The 12,786-nt window shown below is 44.9% G+C and overlaps 1 protein-coding gene across 4 annotated transcripts in view; it reads right to left on the bottom strand.

Moving 5' to 3' along the window:
- ZNF469 (zinc finger protein 469) overlaps positions 1–12,786 on the bottom strand; it is a 224,121-nt gene that overhangs the window by 91,886 nt on the left and 119,449 nt on the right. Inside the window, exon 1 of one of the 4 annotated variants that reach the window (XM_083626156.1) lies at positions 5,914–6,446. The exons of 2 other annotated variants lie outside the window; for them this stretch is intronic. The gene's annotated coding sequence lies outside the window, so the exon portion shown is untranslated. Of the gene's footprint in view, positions 1–5,822; positions 6,447–12,786 lie in introns of those variants that run through there. One more of the 4 variants, XM_083626155.1, reaches the window with a different exon arrangement.

Genomic DNA, 12,786 nt, shown 5'->3' on the forward strand with positions numbered 1-12,786 from the left:
GAAGGCGTCAGAAGGTTTCTGCCAGCGTGCTTTTGGCTGGCAGGATCCAAGCGCGGGTGCACAGGCCAAGTTGAACAGCAGTATGAAGGACCCAGCCAAAGGAGCCTTGGGTTTCATTGGCACCAAGATGCAACAAAAGACTGAAATAGAAGCTGCGGGGGTGGACGGCCCTTGGTGTGTGGGGGTGTGTGGGAAAGCTAAGAGGAGTGAATGCTGTCAATGAAGGAGAGATGAGTTATGGGGCACATATAGTGAGTGCCTAGAAGAGGCAGGCAGGGTGGCCCACCATGGAGCGCCTGAAATGGTCTTTGTTTCTAGCTCAACTCACAGGCCACCCCAAGCCAGAGGCTGACCCAAGCAAGGAAGACAGATTCACCCGTCATGTCGGGATGGTGTAAAAACCTCCAGAAGACCATTTGACCACGTCAGAATATGCACAGTAAAAGATCCCATTTCGATGGAATCCCTTGTGCAGATAGAGAGGCTATTTATCTGCATGAGAGCAAAGCAGTGGAAGAAAGTACGGCTGGTTCTAAGCATGGTAAACATAAGGTGCTTCCAGAGGTAAAATATTTGGAGTAATTACAGTGGTACCTCGGGTTACATACGCTTCAGGTTACATACGCTTCAGGTTACTGACTCCGCTAACCCAGAAATATTACCTCGGGTTAAGAACTTTGCTTCAGGATGAGAACAGAAATCACACGGCGGCAGTGGGAGGCCCCATTAGCTAAAGTGGTGCTTCAGGTTAAGAACAGTTTCAGGTTAAGAACAGACCTCCAGAACGAATTAAGTACTTAACCCGAGGTACCACTGTACTGTATATTGTGGTGGGGAATTTCAGGCCATGCAGCAAAATATGGCCTGCCAAGCCTCTTTATTTGGCCCTTGAGACTTTCTTCAGCCACACCCCTCACCAGCCCTGCTCTGCACTGTCCTTGTGTGCTTTTGCCTGGCAGAAATAGGTCCCTGACATCTGATAGTACAGTGGTACCTCGGGTTAAGAACTTAATTCATTCCAGAGGTCCGTTCTTAACCTGAAACTGTTCTTAACCTGAAGCACCACTTTAGCTAATGGGGCGTCCCGCTGCCACTGCGCTGCCAGAGCACAATTTCTGTTCTCATCCTGAAGCAAAGTTCTTAACCTGAGGTACTATTTCTGGGTTAGTGGAGTCTGTAACCTGAAGCATCTGTAACCCGAGGTACCACTGTACTGCTGCTTGCCTGGATGGGGGATAGAGAAGTGTGTGTGTAGAAACCTGCTTGCTGTACAAAGGTAAAATTGTGCCCTTATTGTTCCAGCCACCATTACCCCAGGCCCCACCTGACACTGCATGTGGCCCCCAGAAGGGAATGTGACCCTTGAACTGAAAAGCATTTCCTATTCCTTGCATATCTAGACGGCCAATTTCTAATGGTGCAAACCTATGAGTGTTTATTCAGAATTCAGTCCCATTTTGCTCATAGCGTATTCTAGGCTGTAGTATGAAATCAGACCAAGGTAGGAAGAACCTAGGAAGTTGTTTTACACCAACACAGACCCAATGATCCATCTTAGCTCAGAACTTTCTACACGAAGGACATCACCCCCCCCCCCAAAAAAAAAACAAATGCACAAACATATGTGGAGATGTAAAGAACTGAACTTAAAGCAACTGAGAGAAACTGAAATTGACAGATTCGCCCATCCCTATGCATGCCTCTATAAAGATAGCCAGGCCACATTTCGCTGGGCGTGGTGGTGGGGGAAACATGAACATTTGGGAGGGACTCTGCATTCATTATCTGAAGGGGCCCTCTTGGGTCCCCCATCTACCTGAAATTAAGTAGGCAATGTCTGGAAAGAGATGCTTTTCAGCAATAGCATCTCTTGCCCTATGGAATGCCCTCTTCAGGGAGGCTTCCTTGGCGCAACTGTGGTTTTATTCCAGGAAGGACATTTTTATTTGCCTATGCATTCCAGCATGTAATGGGAGTGGGTGTTAACACTGTTTTATCTGCTTTGTTTATTTTATTTTATTGCTGTCTCGATTGAACCACATCTGTTTTAATTGCAGTTTTACACACTGCTGTTTTATCACTGTTATGCCCTGCAGCCTAAAACATTTCTTAAATACATAAACTAGCATTTATATAGAAGGTTTCAGAGTTCTCAACACATTTCACGCACACCATCGCAGTAATCTTCAAACTTGCCACTTCTGTTGGGCCAGTATCCCCATATTACAGAAAGAGAAGACTGAGGCTGGGAGAAGACGGCCTTGCTAAACCTAAATAGGCAGTTTTAGAACCAGGGCCTTCCCCCAGAGAATGTAAACTTAACCGTGGCAATGTGCTCACTTTCAACATCTGTTGCAGTGGGGAAATATCTGAATTTATTTGTGGTTGGTTTTCTTTATTTCATTTAAAAAGGCATACCCTGCTTTGGGACCATCTGGCTCCCAAAGCTCCTTACAAAACAAACAAACAAACAAAAATCCATTTGTTGCTGTTGTTTTAAAAACTATTAAATTATTATTAAACAGGTCTGTAAAAAAGAACACCTTGTTTTCTGCCAGCTTTCAAATAAAAGGATAAAACCTACACAGTGGGTGCAAACATCCATAAAAACAAACTTTAAGTTAATAAAAATGGCTACAGAAGGATAATAATAACAGAGCAAAATAACAATGGCAAACTCAGCAGCCATGAAAACCGCAATAGCTTTGGAACGTTCCTGCGAGATTCTGATGCACAGACAGAGTGCTCGTCTAGTTTTCTCCTAGGCAAAGAAATTCTTCATCTACAACACAGTGCGAGAAATCTCCACAGTGCACATGGAGAGATTTGACGTGATCTGTGAAAGGTAATATGGCAACTGCCCCATGTGCGATGCTCCACGCATGCTAGAGCATTTTGACTTGTGAATCAAGTCAACTCTCTGAAATAGATCGGACAAATCTTACATGGGAGATTCAGAGTTAGATCCACTGAAATTAATAGACATGGTTAATCATTAGTTTCACTGGGTCTACTCTGTGTAGAGGTTAGTTGGATATGGCCCTGTGACTATTTTGACCTTGTGAATTAATTAACAGCGGTTGTTACTGAGCAAAACCTGCTACGTTCCGAACTAGCGGCATTTCCCCTGGCAGAATCTTAGCCGCTCGCCCTGGATCAGATTTCACAGGTTAAAACTCTGCCATAAGCAAGACTTATAACCAAAACTCTCCTTGTCAAAAGCCTCCATAATCCTCATTCCTAAATATTACTTTTATTGAGTGCCTGGATGAAGAAGACCCCCCAAAAGTCCATTCTCCTGCCTTAACAGAAATTTGCTTAAAGTCATCCGGCACGGTTCACTTTTGCTCTGAGGACAGAAACCATCAAACCTTCCTCACCACAATGAAAAGTCTGGAACATCCAATGCTAGCTCCTGGTCAGAGTAGACCCACTGAAGTTGATGGCTACAACTAACTTAAAATCTAATCATTTCAGTGGGTTTGCTCTGAGTAGGGCTTAGCTGGATACAACCCTTTGTGCAACTTTCACTTTTTAGGATCTGTATGCAGCATAAAACCCCACCCTCTCATCATTAATCGAACTCGGCCTGATGTTTGGTAGCTAGCAATGGCATTTTGGATGGGAGCTTTCTAATGTGGCAATGAGGGCAGCTCACACAGGAGGGAGTTGGGCAGCAGGTAGAGCAACTCCTACAGGAACTGCACGGTAATGATTTGGAGGTGTCCAAAGGTGCAGTTTAGGTGGGGATGAAAAGAAACATCCTGATGGATTGCAATCCAGCGCATGGATCAGAGGCAACTTCTGGGTTCAAAGAAACTGAACCCGGACAAAAGCTTATGATGGAATAAATGTGGTAGTCTTGAAGTGCTGTAAGGCTCTTAATAATACTTCCAAACGGTCACTATTTGGGGCTGGGATTCAATTATGTACTGGAAAATTCAGGTTGCAGAATTATGGTTGATTGGGAAGTCTTCCACAATGAAACCCACTTTCCCCAAATGTGGCTGTTTTTGTTGTTGTTTGTTTTGCAATAAGGAAAGTGACAGAAAAAGGCCTCGGGAAATGTGCGATAATGCAACGCCAAAAAAAAGAGAGTGAATGCTCATTAAATAGTCAACATCACTTAATCTCCATGCAAAGAAGCCAGAATAAATGCTCAATAAACAGGTCTCCTGGAACCACCCTTAATCTGTTGCAGTAGAAACAACAAGCGTGTCCACCTCTTTGGAAGTTGCATTAATGTGGTTATATCGTGCATATTTCCCATTGTCTCCCCACTGGACCGTGTGTCAAATCCTGCTGCCATAGGAATGGCTAGTAACTTCCATTTTTTAATATAAAAATATTAATCCCAGTCACTACCTCCAAAATCCCTCCTAAGTAACTGGCAATGCTATATTATTAAAAGTTTATATTTGAAATGCCTTTACTAGCAACAACACATCAGATATAGCCTCATCAATTGCAGGTGGTGGAGTCTGATTTTCTCTCTCTTCAAAGCAAACAAAAGTTTCCATAGCGTGTTTAGACCCTGCAATTGAGTAACACTTTTATTAAAAACAAAAGTTTTCCTGTATACAAAAATCAGATATCAGCTCATAACTCTTACAAGCACATGTTCTTTTTAAGGAATGTTAATATCTAAACACTGTCTGCCCAATGCACCATCACAAACTGTTTGGAAATAAAATTATTTGTATGCTTTATGGCAACTATAAGAAAATAGCCTGTTTGATATGATCTATAAAAAGCAAAATAGTTTGTTTGTTTTTGTAAGCGTTTAACAATTTGTTATTTTGGATAGCAATATTGCAAATTGTTTCCTAAAATATATTCACTTGCTGCCCTGAAGAGATGCTAGCTTGCTTTCAAAAGGGGTTGTTTTTCTTTTCTCCTAAGCACCGACAAGCAATGGGAACCTCAAAAAATAATAAAACAAAGAATTCTAATAAATAAATTCAAAATGCTCAGGGTTTCCCAAAGGGTTAATGCAAGCTAATTGAAAAGTGGAATCCTTGGCAGCTGTCCAGGCCACAGTTACACATGCCTGGTGAACTTAAGCATATCCATTTAATTGACACATAGGTGTGGGTTAAATGGCACGCTTCTTGTTGGTACATTTTTGCTTCACAAGCTTAAGCGGCAGAAAATGCACGCCTGCAGAAAGGGAATGTCTAGTGAGGTACGGTAATCTAGGAACTGAAAAGTGCTGCAGAGTTTTCTTTGAAAGCATCTGTGCTCTGCTGGCTTTAGCACGCAGACAGTGGGCTGGATCCAGACACAGTCAGCTGAACTTAAAGCCCCGTTGAAACCCATGAGGCAAAAGTTAGCTGCAACTCAAGTCTCCTTGATTTCAGTAGGAACTAAGTGCAACTAAATTGGCCTGCACCCATCGAGCCCAATCTGCCCATCAATAGCTTCTTCTGCTCTGTGGGAATGAATGGCACCCCTGCTGTGCTCTAGCCCATTAATTGCAACGGAGCTTGCAGAGGAGAAGGTCCCTGAGGGATTGGCTCCCTTGACTTGAATGAAAACATTTTCTTTGGCTTTTAACCCCTGAACTGAACTATTAACCCTGCAGCACTTTTTAAGAAAGGAAGGGGGGAGGGGGGAGAAAACGGGAAGAGAGAATTGATTTTACAGTTCTCCATTTCATGCATGCAGTGCACATTAACAGGAAAGTCTATTTAAAAAAACAAAACCTCAGACGGGATACAGATGCTTATTTCCGAGGACCTGTTAAATTCCTGGTATTTATTCCCAAGAGGTAACACAAGCTAATTTCCAAATCTGCAACATACAAACCAGATTTTAATTACCTTTCTGGTCTATTTCCTTGATGCGCTCCCTTCTGAAGTACAGAGTGGGGATTCCCCCCTGACTGTCTGGCATGGGAGTTAATTCCCCTACCTGCTCAGGCTTAGCGGATAACATCAGTGAGCGGTGCTCCTTCGCCCGGTGTTGCCTTACAGAACCCACGGGGCTTCTTTTGCAGCAGGGGTAGATTTCCAGGTGCACAGCTTATAGGGAGCCTTGCTGTTTGCAGATTTTTACTTTTTTATTTTTAAAAATATACAAAAACATTCGGAGCAGCAAGCGCTCACCCCAGGCCGTTCCACAATCCACCCAGCAGCGGTGAGGAGCTCTTCCTTCCAAAACAATGCTCCCACTTCCCTCTGTTTTGCAGACCCACGTTCTCCCTTTTGCCTGGTGCTATTCCCTCCCTGCGACAGCCTTCAGGACTGGGGGAAAGCACTCAGATTCTGGAGAGAGAGAGAGATCACTGGGTTAAAAAGCACCGGAGTCCAGGTTTCCGAGAAGGCAGGGAATCTCTCCCCATGGCAGGCTTCTGCCCATCGCTCTTCTGCAGGGCAGCCCACCTGCAGCCATCCTTCCACAGGTCCTACAGTGTGACCGTCGCCCTCGTCCTCAGAGGAAGAGGCATGAAAAAGCCTCTCTGGTGTCTGCTGATGACTTCACCTCATTAGCATGCTTCTGATAGTTCCCTCAGACTGTCTTTTCTGCTTTCTTTTTTTAAACTGACTTTAAGACTCTCTGCTAATCAAAATTCTGGAGTGCTTAACCATTTCCTCACTCTGAGAGGAGAGGCAAAATTCCAGTGAGGTGAGCAGAAAGGAGCATTGGGTGAAGGTGGGGAGAAGAACACAAGAGTGAGAGCTCGAACTCCAGCACATGGGCCAAGAGCAATAAATCCTATCGATGTCCATGGCTCATCGCCTGGAAACATATTCCTAACCCAAAGATGGCCGAAATGAGACAGGGGCAGACTGGTGCTAGACTATGTTATGGGGCCTTGCGTCGTAACTCTTTGACCCGTACAGTCTCTTACTGCATTTCTAGCATGGAGATGCCAAAATCAGCCCCTTCCCAGCAGGCTGATCAGGCTTTTGAATGTTCATAGTCAGCCATGTGGCCACTGAAAACCAGTCATGGATGTACAACATAGACATTGTGACAAGTACCCATTGACAGCCTTATCATCCGCTCTATAGTAGCCTTGCCACTAATCCAGCTCTTGCTGGTGGGGTTCCCCCAAATTCAAGGAGGGACTATGTCAAAGTAACTTTGAACACAGAAGTTCTCAGGTTCAATTACCAACATCTCAGGCAGGGCTGGGAAAGACACCACCACCCCGCTTGAAACCCTGGCAGGTCTAGCCCAAAATATTTTGCTACTCTGGGGTGAAGGACAAGGTGGTACCTGCATCATTCCATGTGCAGAAGCCAACTGGGCTGGTAGTTCAATCTCAGTCCAATACCCAAAGGCAGCAGGACAGATAATGTGGCACACACAGCCCTGCCCTGAAACAGACGGGTACAGCTAAAGTGCTCAGGAGAAACAGCCAGGAGGTCACCACTCCCAGTTGGTGTCACCTGAGGCAGTCACCTCACTCTGTCTAAAGGAAGGGCTGGCCCTGATCCCAGGAAAAGCTTTGCTATATGGAACAATGGTCTGGCTCTGTTCCCAGCCCACTGCCCACAGCTCCAGCTGAGAGGTAATCGTCTGAATGCCTCTGGATACCCCGCTCATCCTGACTTGATATGTCACTTGTCAACACAGAGGGTTTCCTGACTTCCAAAGGAGCAATTTCAAATGAGATGACACATCCCATGAGAGGCCAGAGGAAACTTCTGAATATTTTAATCAACTCTGGAGAGAGGAATCAATGGAAGAATTTAGGAGACTAGAATGGAAAAGATTTTGGGTCCTGAACGCTGCATAAATACAGATCCCTCTTCCCTTTTTCAGGGTGTCTTTGTCCACCTATGGAAACAAGCTCTCCTTATGCTTCAGGAAGTAGAACTCAGGAAAATTACAGGATATCCCACCATTGCATCAGCAAAGTGCTCTTTAAACAAATGCTGCTGTGGATTCTGCCCCCCGCCCACCCACATGGCTGTAACATTCAAAAGTTTGGAACTGAAAGGCCATGACCAATGTTGCACAGTTGGCATTGACTCACAACAGGGCCTTCTTGTTGGTGGCTCTCCATTTGTGGAATGCCCTCCTTGGCGAAGTGTGTCTGCCTCCCTTGTTATTAACATTCATGAAGAATTTAAAAACATTCCTGTTCACCCAGGCATTTGATGGCTGAAACATACCACTGCTGATAACCTGCAAATTATTAGCTGCGAGAGAGACTGTTTTAAAATGTTTTGAGATGTCCTTTGATGTTTTAAAAAGTTTTAAATGTGTTTTCATTTTATGTTTAATTATTTTGCTACTTTTGTTTGCTGAGCTCCTTTGGAAAGGAAGGGTGGAATAGAAATTTAATCAAGAATAAATCAATAGAAACATGCATCATTAACATGAAAGTGTTGCCCATCCCAGTATCGGGGGGGGGGGGGAATGATCCAATGCTGTGCGGTTGCAGACATTTAAACGTGACAACCATGCCCCAGCATCAAGGCCATGTGTCATACCACATGGCTGCAACAGTTAAAATGTCCTTGAATGTGATCCAAGACGGCACTCAGCACTCCAGCTTTTAAATTGTGTGTAAACAGTACAGATGTATGGAATGCCCTCTTGAAACATCCCCTCCAGGAGTATCACATGTTGTTCGCTTTTATTTGCATCATGTGGATTAGATACATTTTGATTTCTCCCCCACCTGGTTAGAGAACAGTGGTCAAATCACGTTTTCCACAAGTTGCAATTTCTAGCTCTAAATCTGATTCAACATCCCCCTGATCTTTTTTCTTCTCTTTTTTTAAGAACACTCAGCAGCTATGAAAGGTCAACAAAAAGGACCAGGCCCTGTGAAGAAACGCAGATGGCAAACTCTATCCCTACATCCAGTGGCGGAGCTTCATGCTCCGGCACTGGGGGGTGGAGAGCAGGCGGGGATGGGGCTGGCACGCGTCCTGGGGGCGGGGCGGGCCGCCCGTGGGGGGTGCATCCTGGGGGCAGGGCGGGCCGCCTGCTGGGCGCCCAGCGCAGGCGGGGGGGGGGCAGCCGCGATGGCACCCTGCTGGGATCGCACTGCTGGGGGCAGTATGCTCCCCCTGCACTCTTCTTCCTCCGCCACTGCCTACATCCTCTCAAGCAACCCTGTTACAGAACATTAATAGGGCAACTTCCAGAAAGAAGTGGGAGAATATTTCAGTCTTCAGGGGCACTCTGTTGCTGACCCAAATGACACCAAGAGAACTTTGGCAGGAGATGCCAATTTAAACTTTTGAAGAGCAATTTATCACTAAATTTGATTATATTTGTTTGAAGGGTAATCAGGACTAAGGATTCTGAGCTAAAAAAAGAAAACCCTCCCAAAAAAACCTTCACCCTGTTTACAGGCAGAGGAGGGGATTTGGCCAAATATTCATCAACAGAAGGTAGAATTCTCTAACAATCAGGGATATGGCCAAAAAAAAAAAAAATTATCAGAAAGTTCCATTCTGATAAATTTTGGCTCAGTTAACACCGAACGAAACTATATAATCAGTTCACACTGGAAGGTGAAGGAAGCAGTGGGTTAACAAAGGAGGGCTGGAAGGCGACTGGAAGATTCCTTCAACAGTATTAAATAATATTAATATTAATCAATAATTCAATTAATAATTCGATTTTAATTAGTAATTATAATAATTATAATAAATCTGCCTTTGAGTTTCTTCCAGCTCTAAATCAGTGTGATCAACTTACAACTGTCACATACTGCCAGCATGACTCAAAAGCACCACACAACTGGCATGTGTGTGTGTGCTCATATGCACCCTCTTCCACACATGTGGCACTGGGCGATCTGCCCAGAACTATCACAGCTTTGGGCCAACACCATCAACCCTGGAAGCATTAATGTCACCCGATTAGCATTACAACAAAAACACAGTCCCTCCCACACTCTTATTCAATTAGCACCCCTCCGCTACAAATGCTACAAAAAAACCTACCCAAAACAAAACAAAAACTGGCCCCCGGGAAGCTTTGAAACCTAATCGAGGCCTCATGTGCAGGAGCGGTGAGAGCGCATAAAGGCGCAATGGTGAGAAGAACAGCTGCGGGACCCGGCAATACTGGAGGCCGTGTTCGGACGGAACAGGAATGACCTCAGGGAAGCGAGGCTCTCTTGGACATCCATTTCACTGCACAGGAGATGACCCACATATTTGACAACTGATTCACAGCCTCAGCTGTGTGCTGAGATGCTCTGAGAGGCTGAGAGGAATCCAAGGTTAGGGAGATGTGGGGCTCCCTCTGGAATGGAAACCTGGAGAGTCTAAAGTGTTTCACTCCTAACGCATGGATGGCTCCCACCCCCCTGCCCCCCACCTCAGGCTTGCTGAGGATTTCTCTGGCAGGAAATGCAGCCTGTGTTAAACTACAGGCCTGACGTGTAGGAAACCTCACCTGCAGAGTTCACAAGCATTCCTTTTACTTCCTCCCCTGGCAGCATAAGTGTGACATAGTTCAACAGATGACGCTTTCACTGTCATGGTCATGCTACACTGGCAAACACTCTGCCTGTTGAATTTCTATCCTTCGCACAGGTGCTAAAAAGACATGAAGTCTGATGAAATGACTCATAAGACTACTGGATTCTGTTTTACATATTCATGCATTTGAATCATCTGAATTCTTATTTTTATGCTGCTATTTTATTGGTTCTAAATTGTACTTTCACTTTTACTGGTATCACTGCTCCTATATTGTACACCATTTGGAGATTTTTTTAAAAAAAATATTAAGTGGTGTATGAATGTTTTCAAATAATTGAAATCTAAATAAATAAGTGGCAAGGTTAAGATTTGCAAGTAGTAGTTGTTACTGTTATCTCTTATAATATTACCTATTATTATCTGTTGGGTTTATATCTCAACTTTTTCTCCAGTGAGCTCAAGGTGGCATACATGGTTCATTTAATCCTCACAACAATCCTGTGAGGTAGGTCATGATTTGGGGGCAAAACCATCCAGCTATTTCCCCCACTACGATGACAGGCTGGAGGCAAGAGAGGGGAAGGAGGTCCGTAGTGCCACACTGGAGATTCAAGACAGATCAAAGATGTACAAACCAGCGCTATGGCACCCTGACTGTGCCGCTGTCATCTACGGGAAGCTCACGGTACAGCATGACCCACCCAAACACTCCACTCTTACTACAGGACCCCATTCCTGGTTCCTGAGGAACAATACATTTTTGGGACTCCCAGCCTCCATCTTCCATCACTTTGTGTATATGCAAAAAACACCATGCTGATTCTGTGCACCAGAAATCTTAATTTTTGAGCCTCTATAACATGTGCAAACATGCATAAAATTAATTTTGGCTTCTGCTAGCCATGGGAAAGAAGAAACTTAGTGCAAGGAAGCAACATAGATCAAAGGTAGAGCACTCGTGCTTTGAATCGAACCATCGCTGTTCTGACTGGGACTGATGTCGAACTACAGCCCAAAACACCAAGTTGTACACAAAACTGAGCTAGATGCACTAATATGTTCCATAAAGGAAGGTACACTGTGCCATCTCCTGATGACCATGAATACTGCTCAGTATTCCCCTTTTTCATTCTCATTTCTGGTTTCAACGCATCAAATAAGAGCATAAGAGCTCTCAGTCTGGATTGGGCCAGTGGCCCATTTGGTCCAGCATCCTATTCTCAAAGTGACCAACCAGACACCTATGGGAAGCTCCAAAGCAGATCCTGAGTGCAACAGCACTCTCCCTTTCGGCCCCCAAAGTTCAATTATTATATAGAGGCATTGCACAGCAGATACATGATGACTGTGACCCTGGGAGCCAGAAGGCATCGCACATACTTTCAGGTTTATATTTGAAGGCATAAAAAAGGATTGAATATGAATTAGCAACTGGAGTTCCTTACACCAAATCCAGCCCCTGACTGCTTCCCGCCTCCCCCCACCAGCTGCAAACCAAGAAGTAAAAGAAAAAGAGTGTGGATGCATGATCTACCACAACAAGGTATGAAAAGAGGGGGGGAGGAGCGACGGGATTAGAGGCCATGTTCAAAGCAGGCTTCTAGCCCAACCTGCTGCTCGTCAGGGACTAGAAACTTGAACTTTCTTTCTTTTCTTTATTTGAAGCTGAAATGTTTGGGGTGCTGGATTCTCTGCCCAGGATTACATTCTGCACTGGCAGAACACTCAGCCCAACAGACACTTCATCTCAAATATTTTGCCTTTCTTTTGAAGATGGAGCCATGGGCTGGCTCTGTTGTCCATAGAAGTCTGCCCGTGCAGGTCACATATTTTACAGAGTGTGTCAGCGAGGACATCTTTCCCTCACACCCGGGTTTCTCAGCAGGTTGCCGCAAGAGTTCTCTTGCAAGTTTTCCAGCTGCATTTCATGGAAGCCAGCCCAAACATCCTGGGGTGCAGCGAAGCTTCCTCAGTTCCCAAGAAATCCAACGCAGTTGAAGGACCTGTTAGCTTCACACCTGGTATAAGTGCAGCCCTGGTATGTAAAGGAGGGAGGAAACCATTCCAGCATGCAGCCAGCTCTTAAGGGAGTATTCTGCATGCCTGCAGGATTATCACACAAGGGTGGGGTTTGGTATTCTGCCCATGATCCGGCATTCTGGGGTGGACAAAGAGACAAGGAGCTGTCAGGAGAGAGCCCACTGCTGTTCAGTCTGACCCACAGGAGGATGCAATACAAACAGGCTTAGGGCTCATCCACACTTCTGCTTATCTCATGCCTAGAAAGCACGGGTTTGAGCAGTTTTCCCCTTGCCCTGCTCCATTCCTAGGGAAAACCCATTTTTCAGTGCTAAATCGGAGCAAATGTCAATCTGGAGATAAC

Source organism: Podarcis filfolensis (assembly GCF_964270895.1).
Source record: "Podarcis filfolensis genome assembly, chromosome: 8".
Lineage (NCBI taxonomy): Eukaryota > Metazoa > Chordata > Lepidosauria > Squamata > Lacertidae > Podarcis > Podarcis filfolensis.